This window comes from Canis lupus, chromosome 20 (genome assembly GCF_048164855.1).
Source record: "Canis lupus baileyi chromosome 20, mCanLup2.hap1, whole genome shotgun sequence".
Classification (NCBI taxonomy): Eukaryota; Metazoa; Chordata; class Mammalia; order Carnivora; family Canidae; genus Canis; species Canis lupus.
In genome coordinates this window covers 16,780,887-16,792,922 of record NC_132857.1, presented here as the reverse complement: position 1 = coordinate 16,792,922, position 12,036 = coordinate 16,780,887, and positions in this window count along the sequence as shown.

Sequence of the window (12,036 nt, the reverse complement as noted above, 5' to 3'; positions counted from 1 at the left end):
AGCTAAAGTTTACAAATGCTATTCTTTCTGTTAATCATTAAGGCAGTAGTTTTAAAATCAGGTTTATTATATATGTCATTTGAAAAATTGTCAACTTTTATTGGAATTGCTTTTGGTTTAAATTTGGCCTTAATGTCAACAGAGAGCCTGATACTGTGTATGTATCATATATAACTTATTTTAGAAGAGATTTACAATTCACATGGTGTTTGAATGAAATCCTGATCTGGCATTCATGAGCTTGTTAATCAATTATTGGTCAAATCAAAGTGCATGACATTTAAAGAAGTCTAATACTATGTTGCTCTATTTCTAACTTCATCTTGAGAACTCAATAGACATTAGCAAGAAAAGTGTATATACTAGAGTGAACTGAGATTTCAGACTACCAGAGAAAAGTCTAGATACCTAGTGAAGACCAAAAAACACATCCTCCTTAGCTTTGAAGTAACAGCTAAATTTGGACAGCATTTGACGGCTTTCCACAACTTGATTAAGAAGGGTCATTATGCTCTCAAAACACAATGTGGCATTGAAGTATGAATAGTAACTTTTTTCTTGTTTAAATGATGTTAGCTTACCAAATGTTTCCTGTCTTTATGCCCATTATGCTATATTCCAAGACCTCTAGTAAATTTAGACAACACTATCCAAAAAAGACACCTTAACAATGATATAAATATAGTTAGAACTCAGAAGTTCAATGTGCATTTCAATGATTTACTGCCTTTTTTTTACTGAACTGTCTTTCTACTTTCCTGCAAACACTCATGTGGTGAGTACAGGGACCATTGTGTAATTTAACTTCCTATTCTTTATGTTTTTGTTTCTGCCTCTCCCACAGAATGCAAACCTTTAAGAGCCATTTCTCTGATTTTTTTTTCTTTTTTTTCACAAATTTTAGCCTACAACAACAATAGGCCTAATACAAGGTCAGTGTTGAATAGACAGCATTTGAATGAATGAGTGAATGAATGAGCAATGGTATACCCTGCCCAGAAATAAATTTGGTTAGGAGTTAATAGAATACTTTTTAAAAATTTTTTTTAGAATAATTTTTTTACTTGCATATTCTTTTTCGGATTTGAAATATACAATTTGGATGGCTTCACTTAAGATATATAATAGACAATGATAAATATAAAATTGCTGGGGCTTCTTTCAGTGCTGAGTAAGTGGTCCATGCAAGCAAGGGTCTCTGAAGCTTCAGCTTCATTAACCAAATGAGAATTGTGCTTCTGTAGTTAGCACTATGAGAATGTATTATCATAATGGAGCACTATGAAGTTTTTTTCCGTGGCTGGATTTACAATCTGGTTTCGGTCACTGTTACCTGAACAATTGTGCTGGACCCACCCAGACAGATGAGATCACAGAGGGTTTGAGTGGTGCGCCCTGAAAGAACTGCTTCCATTAAACACAGTAGGACTTAATTTGAAGAGTAATTTTAAAACTTTATGAGAACTATTGTCTTTTTAACGTAGAGTTCTTTAGTCTTCTTGCATAAAATTAAGATTCATTTAATTAATCAAAATATCCTGATTATTAAATTAATCCTAGTCAACTTCATGTGTGAATAGATACACAGACGGAGAGATAAAATAAGAGTTAGAGATGCATGCACAAATATGTGCAAAGTTAGAATGAGCCTGGGAGATTTCAAACGTACTATACTTACCCTATTTGTCTAGTGGTGTGAATTTTTTATTTTTTCTCCATCCTCACCCAAAATGGAATTACCTTCATTTATTTCGGATTTGAACTGTAGGGCCTACAATTACATCTGGGAAATCTGGGGTTTCTCCAGATAGTTTCCTAGGAGGTCCGGACAGCCCATCCCCCATTTTTAATCCCTGCCTTGTTTATATCCAATTTAATGACCGTCTGGCCTGTGTTACTGGCACAAGGGTGTTACAAATCTCAGTGGTCATTGGCGCGGGTTTTAGCCACAGCCATAGAGAAGAAGAGAGGAGTGGAAAGACTGGATTTGCTGCTACTCAGTGCTGTTTATATCTGAACTGTCTCATAAAGCCTGACAAGTACATAATGGTTACTTCTGTTCGTGGCAGGTCTGGCTGCTGATCCTGTGGCGCCTGGGTCTCAGGCTTCCTATTTGCAGGCTCCTCGAGACTTCAGTTCTGGGGGATTTACTCATCACTCAGTAAACTGGTTCCTCTCCGAGATTAGCATATTGGATTTATTTCAGATTCGGTTTGCCAATTCTTGAGAAGTGTGTTCTGACACAGCAAGTATAAACTAAATAACAGGCTTAGTGGCCACTTAGGTCTAATATTTTAGTGTAAACTAAGACATTTGCAAAATTTTTTACTCTCATGATATCCTCTCTACTGTATCCTTTTGTGCGAGCTCTTCAGAGACAATAGTAGCATGTAAATTGGTTACTCTAAATTATTTGTAACTTGCAATGTGAAAATAATCCTTTATACCATCTTCACATATATATTCCAGTATCTGGGTAAAAACACATTTTCAGAATTAAACACGTATTTATGGGGATGCTTGGGTGGCTCAGTCAGTTCAGTGTCTGCCTTAGGCTCAGATCATATCTCCAGGTCCTGGGATGGAGCTGTGCTTAGGGCTCCCTGCTCAATGGGGAGCCTGCTTCTTCTCCCTCTCTGCTGACAATCTCCCCTGCCCCCAGCTCTTGCTCTCTCTCAAATAAATAAATAAATAAATAAATAAATAAATAAATAAATAAAATATTTTTTAAAAAAACATGCACTTGTGTCTCTAATTTTTTATCCATTGTTCTGATATTGAGTTTTCATGAGTCATTTGGCATTTAGAACTTGACCTGACCTTTTCTTTTTGCTAGTTTTTTGTTTGTTCTTTTGTTTTTCTTTGTCTCCAACTGTTTAATTCCAGATAGGTAGAAATAATGCCTCATTCAGATTGCATTTTGGTGTCTTACACAATCTATGTGTTATGAATAAAAATGAATTATACCAGAAGTGTGATTCTGCCCTGCAGGTTTAGCTTCTCAATGGGAAGACTTTGCTATTATTTGTATAAATCATTTACAAATAAAATGATATAGTGCGAAGCACCCCAGCTTTTATTTTTTGTTTTTTTTTATAAAGAACTAAAGAGAATTTTAAGCAGGCTCCATACCCAGCACAGAGCCCCACGTGAGGTATAATCTCACAACCCAAGATCATGACCTGAGTTGAAATTAAGAGTCAGACACTTAACCAACTGAGACACCGAGGTGCCCCTAGAAGCATACTAGATTTTAAATCAAAATTTAGCAAAGAAAGAACAGGTTGAGCCTGGAGTGTTTGTGGGATCAAAAAATAATGGGTAAATCCCTAGAAGTCTGCTTTATTGGGGGTCCTGGGGATCCCTGGGTGGCTCAGCAGTTTAGTGCCTGCCTTTGGCCCAGGGCATGATCCTGGAGTCTCAGGATCAAGTCCCATATCCAACTCCCTGCATGGAGTCTGCTTCTCCCTCTGCCTGTGTCTCTGCCTCTCTTTCTCTCAGTGTCTGTCATGATTAAATAAATAAATCTTTTAACTAACTAACTAACTAACTAACTAACTAAATAAATAAATAAATGGGGGTCCTACTAAATAAGGAAAGATTTGATCATCAAATGAACAGCAATAATAATGGATTTAATTCATTGAGTGAAATAGCATATGGTGAGTCAATACTAAAATAAAACAATTAATGGGTATATTGAAAGCTTGATGAAGAATGGGATATTTATCATTTCAAACTACCTCCTCATAAGACATGTATTAATTACAGAGTTGTAGCATAACTTAACAGAAAAACTTGGCTAACATTTCCTTAATCAAATGATCAAAATAAACATCAAGTAATGGGACAGATCGAAATTGTTTGTCACTTTATAAGATGCAATGAGGAAACACAAAATCAATGTATGTTATTACCATATCAAAATCCATAACCTAAATCTAATTAGGGCCAAATTGGAATACATTATACAAAGTAATTAGCTTACAATTTTCAGAATGCCAAGGCCATGAAAGTTAAGGAAAGACTAAGGAAATATTCAAGACTGAAGGAAAATAAACAGACAAGACAATTAAATGCAGCTAATGACTATATGCTGTATTTTTTGCTATTCAAGTCATTATTAGGACAATTGAAGAAACTTGAATGGGATCTGAGGATTAAGTGACAGTAATGTATAAATGTTCATCTCCTTTTGGAGATGTGCTGGTTTTGGAGATGTGTTTTGGTTGTGTGCTGTGGTTTTATAGGATAACAGCTTTGTTTGCAGGAGATATACACTAAAATAACTTGAGGGTGCTGAAGTATCAGGTTGGCAATTTATTTTCAAAAATAATTTTGAACTTGTCTTTTAAGTTTAGTAGAGGTTGGCAGCTGTTATAAATTTTTTTAAATTAAAAGCTAAAAAAACCTTAGAATTACAAGTCTGTGAGAAATTGCAGTATTTTGTTTGGTCTTAAAGTGCAGAGAAAAAAAAAAGCCTAAGAGTATCCTTCAAAATTAACAGTTTATTTTTTTTAATACCAAATAAAACATTTTTAGAAAGTGGGCATAAATTATGAAAGGGAGCTACTGATCTAATTAGGATGCTTACAGAATAATTAAATGTAGGAAGATGTCATTCCATGTGTAACATTATTTCTTTGGTGTGACTATTGCTTCTGATTCTGATTTCATAAATTTTCATCTTTGCTACTATTTTTATGTACTGGAATGTACTTCATGACATTTAAAATACATATATTTCTCTGGAAAAAATATTATGAAAGGCCCATAACATTTATGTTTATTGACCTCAGTAAAAATCTAGGCTATAATTGGAAAATAGAAAATCCATCTGTCTCACCAGAGTGTAATAGATTTTGACTCCCAGACAGGGTAACTGAGTTATGCTTGGTATTGATATACATTAGTATCTGCTTGTTCTTTCTCCTTTTTTATTAGGTAATCCTTTCTAAACAGTCTCCCTAGTGTGAGTTGTAGGCATTCTGTAAAAACATGATCTACTTACTTAGTTATAGACTGCCACATTTTTCTTTTGGTAAGACAATGAAAAATATGTTACTCATTAAACATTAATATATCTCTTTATTAAATCATGTAAGTTGAGCCCTAAAATTTTGTATTGGGTCTAATTATTTGGTTTAAGAGCTTGCATTGATTAAAATATTGAAGTATTGAATTATTACCTCATCATTTTTGTTCTTAATTAACTTTTTGCTCAATTTCAGCCTTCTATGGAAGTGAATATTTCATGTTTTAAGATACAGTAATTGCTTTATATAATAATTACTATTAATGTGACCTAAGTTTAGCACAGTTTTCAGAGAAGATTATACTTTTACTCATTCATGAAGAGAGAGGACTCTAATACCATGACAATTAATTATTAAAATGATCATATCAGATAAAGATATGATAACTATCCATTAAAGAACAGTCAAACTAATTTCAAAGTTCATCCTGCCCAAGCAGAGCCAAGGGAGAGTAAGCTCTCCATGAGATGTAAGGGTCAGAGATGTAACAATAGGGAAATATTGCCAGTAACTATAGACATTAGGGGAAGGCCCATATCAAACTGATTTCTCCCAGCATGCTATATAGGTCACCTGCCAGTAGACTGTTGAGTATAAATGGGCTCAATTATTCTAGACCAAAGTAGTGTAAATTTTTTCTGTTAACAATGCACATGGACACTGATTCAGACAGACCATATTAAATGTACATGTTGGCAACCAGAACACTTGAAGTAATAGCATATGTTTTCCTGTGCATTAATGATAATGTAAGCATATAAAAGGACTCTTCATTCAAGGGCTCCAAAATGAAGGCAAATATTTTTTTCCTTTTCACTTTACAAAAGTCTAGTGATATTGTGACTATTTTTCCAAATATGGCATACCAAAATAAAGTAGTGTCAATATACAGTAAGTCAGCTGTAGCAGAGTTGATATTATTTCTACCACTTCCAGAGTCTTTTTCTTGAATTGTTCATAATGTTCTCTGCTATTTCCTTTGCTTACAATCATCTCCTTATTCTACATTTTTCCCGTTTCTGCATTGCAGTCTCAACTTTCAACCCAGGTGATACTGTGTATGTAAGATATACTTTCCTAAATAATCCATGTAGTTCAGAAATATAGGTTTCACGTTCACTTTAAGGGTTGAACATTCAGCATTCATTTTGTTTTAAGGAAGCATGGATTTTACTGGGGGATGGATTGTCCAAATAATCATTAAATATTATTATAATATGATATTATATATAATTATATTATATATATTACATATATTATTATTAATTAAAGATTATAATTCATGCTCTTCACAGGTTTCTCCCTGTTTCTTTTCCCCATTCAAATAGATAGCCAGTGCACTACTTCCTTGTCCAAAGGGTAGCATATGGTAGGTTGTAAATTTCCAAAATAAAGGTTCTAAGTAGTAAATCACTATAGATGGTCTTGAGAGAAAAAACAAGAGGAAATTATTTAAATCTAGAGGCTTTGCTACAGAAATTGGGTGGTGAGTGGAGGTTCTCAACTACATAAGGAAGGGAGTTTGTCCAAATTAGAAAAATCTCAGGGGGCAAAAAAGGCCAACTGGATTTCAATCCCCTGACCAAGGAGGTAGCAAGACTCTAGAGGGAAATGGTTTTATGCTACAACTAGTCAAAATGTGTTTGTCATAAAATGTGATGATCAACTCATTGATGAGAGAGCAAGAGCTTAGAAACAAGTGGTTTTATGATACAGATTGGACCACAGAGTAAAGATGTCAGGCTCCTGGGATGTCCCAAAGGCATCAGGTAGTCACCACCCCAGAAGAAGTTCAGCAGACAAGGGTAGTAAGCATCTCTAAAATCTTGTGTAAACAAATGACCAAAAACTAGAGACACTAACCTATTGCACCTTCTCCCTCCCACCCAAGACCTGACCCCAGAAATTAGCAGTGAAGAGGATTCCAGAAATAAAGTACAGTGTTGTGGGATGAGAGCTCATCAAAAAGACTAAAGTTTAGCTTTCTGACACCCCAGAGCTGAGAATCTGAAATAAATTGGAGTAATACAAATAAAAGGTTGTGGGCTGAGATTCATACTTGAAAAAGCAACAGGTGAACCTTAATCCATACTTTAAAAAGGTATCTCAGAGAATCTCTCCCTCCCTTCCATATAGACAGACTATCCCTTAATTTCTTAGTAAAAGGCTCCTTTGATCTACATAGTCTTAAACAAATGCATTTCAGTTTGTGGTTTTTCTTCTCATTTGAAAAACTAATAGCCTGCTTAATTGATTTTACCACAAGGAAACAATTTGCTCTAAGGGTGGAGACAAGTTTCCTCTTTCAACAAATAAAACCAAACCCAAATCTCCTTATTTCTTTGAAAAGAAATATTTTGACTTCTACTCTTCTCATTAAATTTTCAGACATGGGTCAAGATTCTTGAATACTCAAGCTCCAAAAGAAGATTTTTCTTAAGTATGAGGCTTAGGAATAGAAGCCTGATCCTAAAATGATGGCAACAGAATGCTTTTTGCCTTTTTCATGGCTCCATTCCTAGCCGATGATCTCTGTGATATTAGTAGTCTCTACCAAGCATTCACAAGAATGCTCCATCCAACTTTTCTTTACTGATGTCATCTTATTGAGCTTCCTCTTCACATCTCAGTCAAGCTAAACACATTCAAATATGTCCCCAGAAGCCCTATTTCCTTCTTACATCTTTCCACTTCTGTGCCTCCTGCTGCCTTCCCCCTTTCCCACACCTACCACTATTGTAGCCTCTCCTTATGCCTTAAGACAATACCCAAGAGCGTTATATGTGAGTGATGAATCACTACATTCTACACCTGAAACCAAGTTTACCATATATGTTAACTAGAATTTAAATAAAAACTTGAAATAAAAAAGTAATAAAAGAAAAAAAAAAAGAACATGTTCAAGACCCTTTTCATTTCCTCAGGAAAAATATGTAATGTGTTGCCTTGTCTTTGGACTTGCATAAAACTTTCAAATGTCTGCATTATAGCACTTACCACAGTGACTATAATTATTTATGTGTCTGTCTATCTCAATAAATCATGCACTTCTTAAAGAAAAGTGCATGGTTTATTTTTCTTTAAATCTTCAAAGCTTGCACAGTGCTTGGCATATGATAGGTGTTCAATGTTGATGAATGAATCAACAGTGCAAAGGTTATAATCCACTGCCCAATTGTTATTTTGAAGCAATTTAATTAGCTTAGGTCTTTGTGTGTTTTAAAGTTCCATAAGAAAAGTCACAGACATATTGATCATGATGCATTAGAAGAGAGGATTTACATTTTTTTGTAGCTTCAGCAAAACACCTTTCATAAAAGGCACTACAAATTTTATCCCATGGAGGTACATAAATATTGTGTCGCCTTCCTTTTGACTAAGATGCAATATAGAAATGTGGCATTGATAATTGTATAGGTGATCATAACGTAAGACTACTCCCAAGTGATAGCAAAACATTTTTTTTCTGGTGGTCCCTTAGGTAATCTGACATTTTTAACGTGGAAAAAAAAAAAAAAGGTATTTGGAAAGGTCTGCCACTCCTGGAAACTTCCTGCAGAGTTGGCTACGTTCATATTGTTGAAAATTTAGTGGTTCTGAGCTGACAAACTGTAGCATTAAGCAGTGTCCCCTCTAAAGTCTTCTTGAAGTTGTAGTTTACAATTATTCCTCATTCCCTGGAAAAATGTTTGCTATAATAAGAAAGAGATAAGAGAAGAATAGTCTATGTCCTTTTCCCCTCTTTCTTTTATTTTACTGATATAAATTGGTTCGCTCAAATGACTAGCAGAGGGTATGGCTTGTATAACTTAGATTGCATTTAAATGATCAACTTTAATGGACCGATGGGGGCGGGGGGCACACATATGTGAAAGAGATAAGAAAGTGAAAAGACTGAAGCTAAATTTATATCCCTAAAAACTAGGAAGAGAGATATATTAAAAGCAAAAAGAATATGTTGACCTAAGACAATGGAAAAAGAGAGAGACATTTTCCTCACATAAGGGAGTGGACAGACACACAGTCAGATTTGATTTTTGTATGCTAGGGAAAAACTTTATAGAGCCTGGATTTCCAAGATCCTAGAGGGATGATTTAGGAGGTGAAGCCAACCCCAGTCATCTCCCAACTAAACACTCCAAGAGCTGCCAATGACTATAGTTAATGAGGTGGACTTGGAGCCATGCCTTTAATTAGCTTGACCCTGTGAAACCCTGTTTTTCAAACATTTTAAACCCATGACCCTTTAAAGCTTTCTTGTTCTGTATATGACCAGCCAAAAAAGATTCTCTCATCTTTCCTTATGTGCTTCAAATTATTTTTTAAAAATATTGTGTTGTAGACAATATTTCAAATATATTTGGCCTATTGGTGATTTTGACATGTATCCTCAGAGAATCTGCACCATGTGCTATGCTCTTCTCAGTGAAATGTGGGGTTAAAATTGAGAGCTGTTTAGATTGTGGCATAGGGTAGCCTATGTGGTCTGGCATATGTTATTCTATGTTCTTCATGCTCAGATTTGCATCATGAATGCTGTGGGAGGATTTCAGTTACATCAGATATCCAGAAGGCAGAAGGGATTTAAACTTCATTTCCTATTTATCTTGCTTATCACTTATACATTAATTACATGTACTTTTTGAGTATCTTTCATTGAAATTTTAACAAGCAAACTTATCATTTTTGTCAGCTTATCTGTAGTGAGAGAGTGCCTCTATCTACTGTGGGATACAGTTATAATTTTAATTTTGTAGTTCAGCAGATTTGGAGGAATGCTGACTTTTTTTCCAGCACAGAATGTGGTACTATCAAAAATAAGACTGAGTGTGGTACAGATTAGTTTCTCTATTATTATTAGAGAAGTATATGAAATTTAAGACAGAAAAGTTAATTCGTATACTTGGAAAATAGCAGAGAATAAAGTTGTTGTTGTTGTTACCATACTTTGAGTTTTGGCTTACATACTGTTAGAATATTCATTGCACCATAAAACATTTTTGTTTAAAAATATAACCAATTGCAAAGAGACACACCCAATGAGGGTTCTGGTTACAAATTTTACAATTGAATTAGATTTACTGAATGCTTCACAAACTATCTGTACAAGACTGGGCCAATTTTGACAAGACCTATGCTGCTTGATTATTTGAAGTAGAAGCCAGATAACTTCATGGATTCAAATGGATTCAACTGGAAAAGAGACACAGCCCAGCATGTCTACAAATGTTTAGTTTTGCAACTGAGAGGAAGAGCCATGAGTCAAGGTAATCCTTAAGTGAAACAGAGAAAAAGAAAAATTATTTAAAAGCTCAACTTATTTCAAATTTAGGATGTTTCTGATAGGAAACAATTTTAAAACTTGTTTCTATGTTGGCATTAAATAGGATCATCTAATCTAACTCTGTAGATATCTGAGGACACACTTCTGCAAGTGTACATTTACTACCATCCAATATATGATAGTTTCAGGCAATTCCTGGGTGTATAATCACACTTTGGATAATAACAAAATACTTGCATCATTTCAATTTGTATTGAGCCCTTGGCCTGACACCTGTCAGGAACCAGAAAGTATCTTTTGACCTTTCTTGGGAAAAGATTTCAAAATGTGTAAAAATTATTTGGGGGAATTATTAAAATACAGATTTCTTTGCCCTCAGAAATTCTGATTCAACATTCTGGGGTAGGCTAGAGAAATTTGCATTTTTAACTAGGAGCTCAAGACATTCTGATGGAGGTGATCTTTTGAATACATTTTGAGAAGTTTAGTCTTTAGAGGAATTCTAGGTACCATTTGCTTGAAGCTAATGTGACATCTAATACACTGTGCATGGTACTGATGGTAGTGCAATAATGAAATGGCTTACTTTGTAAAAAGTCAAATATCTACTGAGAAAGATATTTCTGTTTTTAAAAATCAACTTTGTCTTCCTATAGAGCTACTAATTGGAAATGTGAGCACAAGACTAAAAAAATAAAAAAAATAAAAAATAAATAAACCAGCTTTATCATAGCCCTTATTCTAAGAATATTATGTAGTAGAAGTACCTTTGTCTCAGGGTTTCTCCTGGTCTTTCGTATACCTAGTTCTAAAGGTCTACTTCCCTTTGCTATCAATTCCACTCTTTAGTGGTAACAGGTCAAGTTTTTAACGACTAATCAGGCTGGGACAACTGCCAATCATAGAGACTCTAGAACCAAGCAGAATGTATGGAATCTAGTAAAATTTAGCCAGAACAGAAAGTTTGTTCTAGCATTTGCCAGCTAGAGACAGCCCTTTGGCATCCCAACTATGCTGGTCCCCATAAGCTTGAGAATTTTGTTGATTGTTCTTGTTTAGTTTCCCATGAATCAATATTTTCATTTCTTTGTCAAAATGAACAAATGAATGAATGATTTCAAATAATACATGTGCATTTGTATAGATACAGTCTTACAATAAAAAAAAAAAAACAAAATAAACCTAACTTAAGAAGATGCTCTACTTTCCAAAATTGTAAGATATGTTAGGATATTGTTAGGTTTTTCTCCAGGAATTTTCACTTGTTGAAAACATTTTGTTATGTCTATTTATGCCAGGAATTACTTTAAAGATATGAATGGAATTATCAACAATTTTGTATAAGCAATTTCGTGTAAATATAATTTTGCATAAACAAAACCCGTCTTTACCTAGTTGACCCGGGCATTGTTTTAGCAGGTATCAGTTTTGCCAGGCAGGGAAGGAATGAAAATCATTGTTACACCAGCTGCCACAGAGACAAAGGAAGTCAAGAAAATATTTTAAGTATGAGCATCCTTTGAGTACAAGGTATCCCCAGGCCTCTTCACATTCCCCATTTATAGCTTACATATTAACTAGTCAATATTACATGATGGCGAGCTTTAAAGACCTATTCCTCTTTCCATAGCACAATGTGTCAACCCTCTTTCCCCTAAAATATGCAGTATAAAGATCGTGATGTATCAGAGGGCAGAAAATACAGTCATGCAAAAT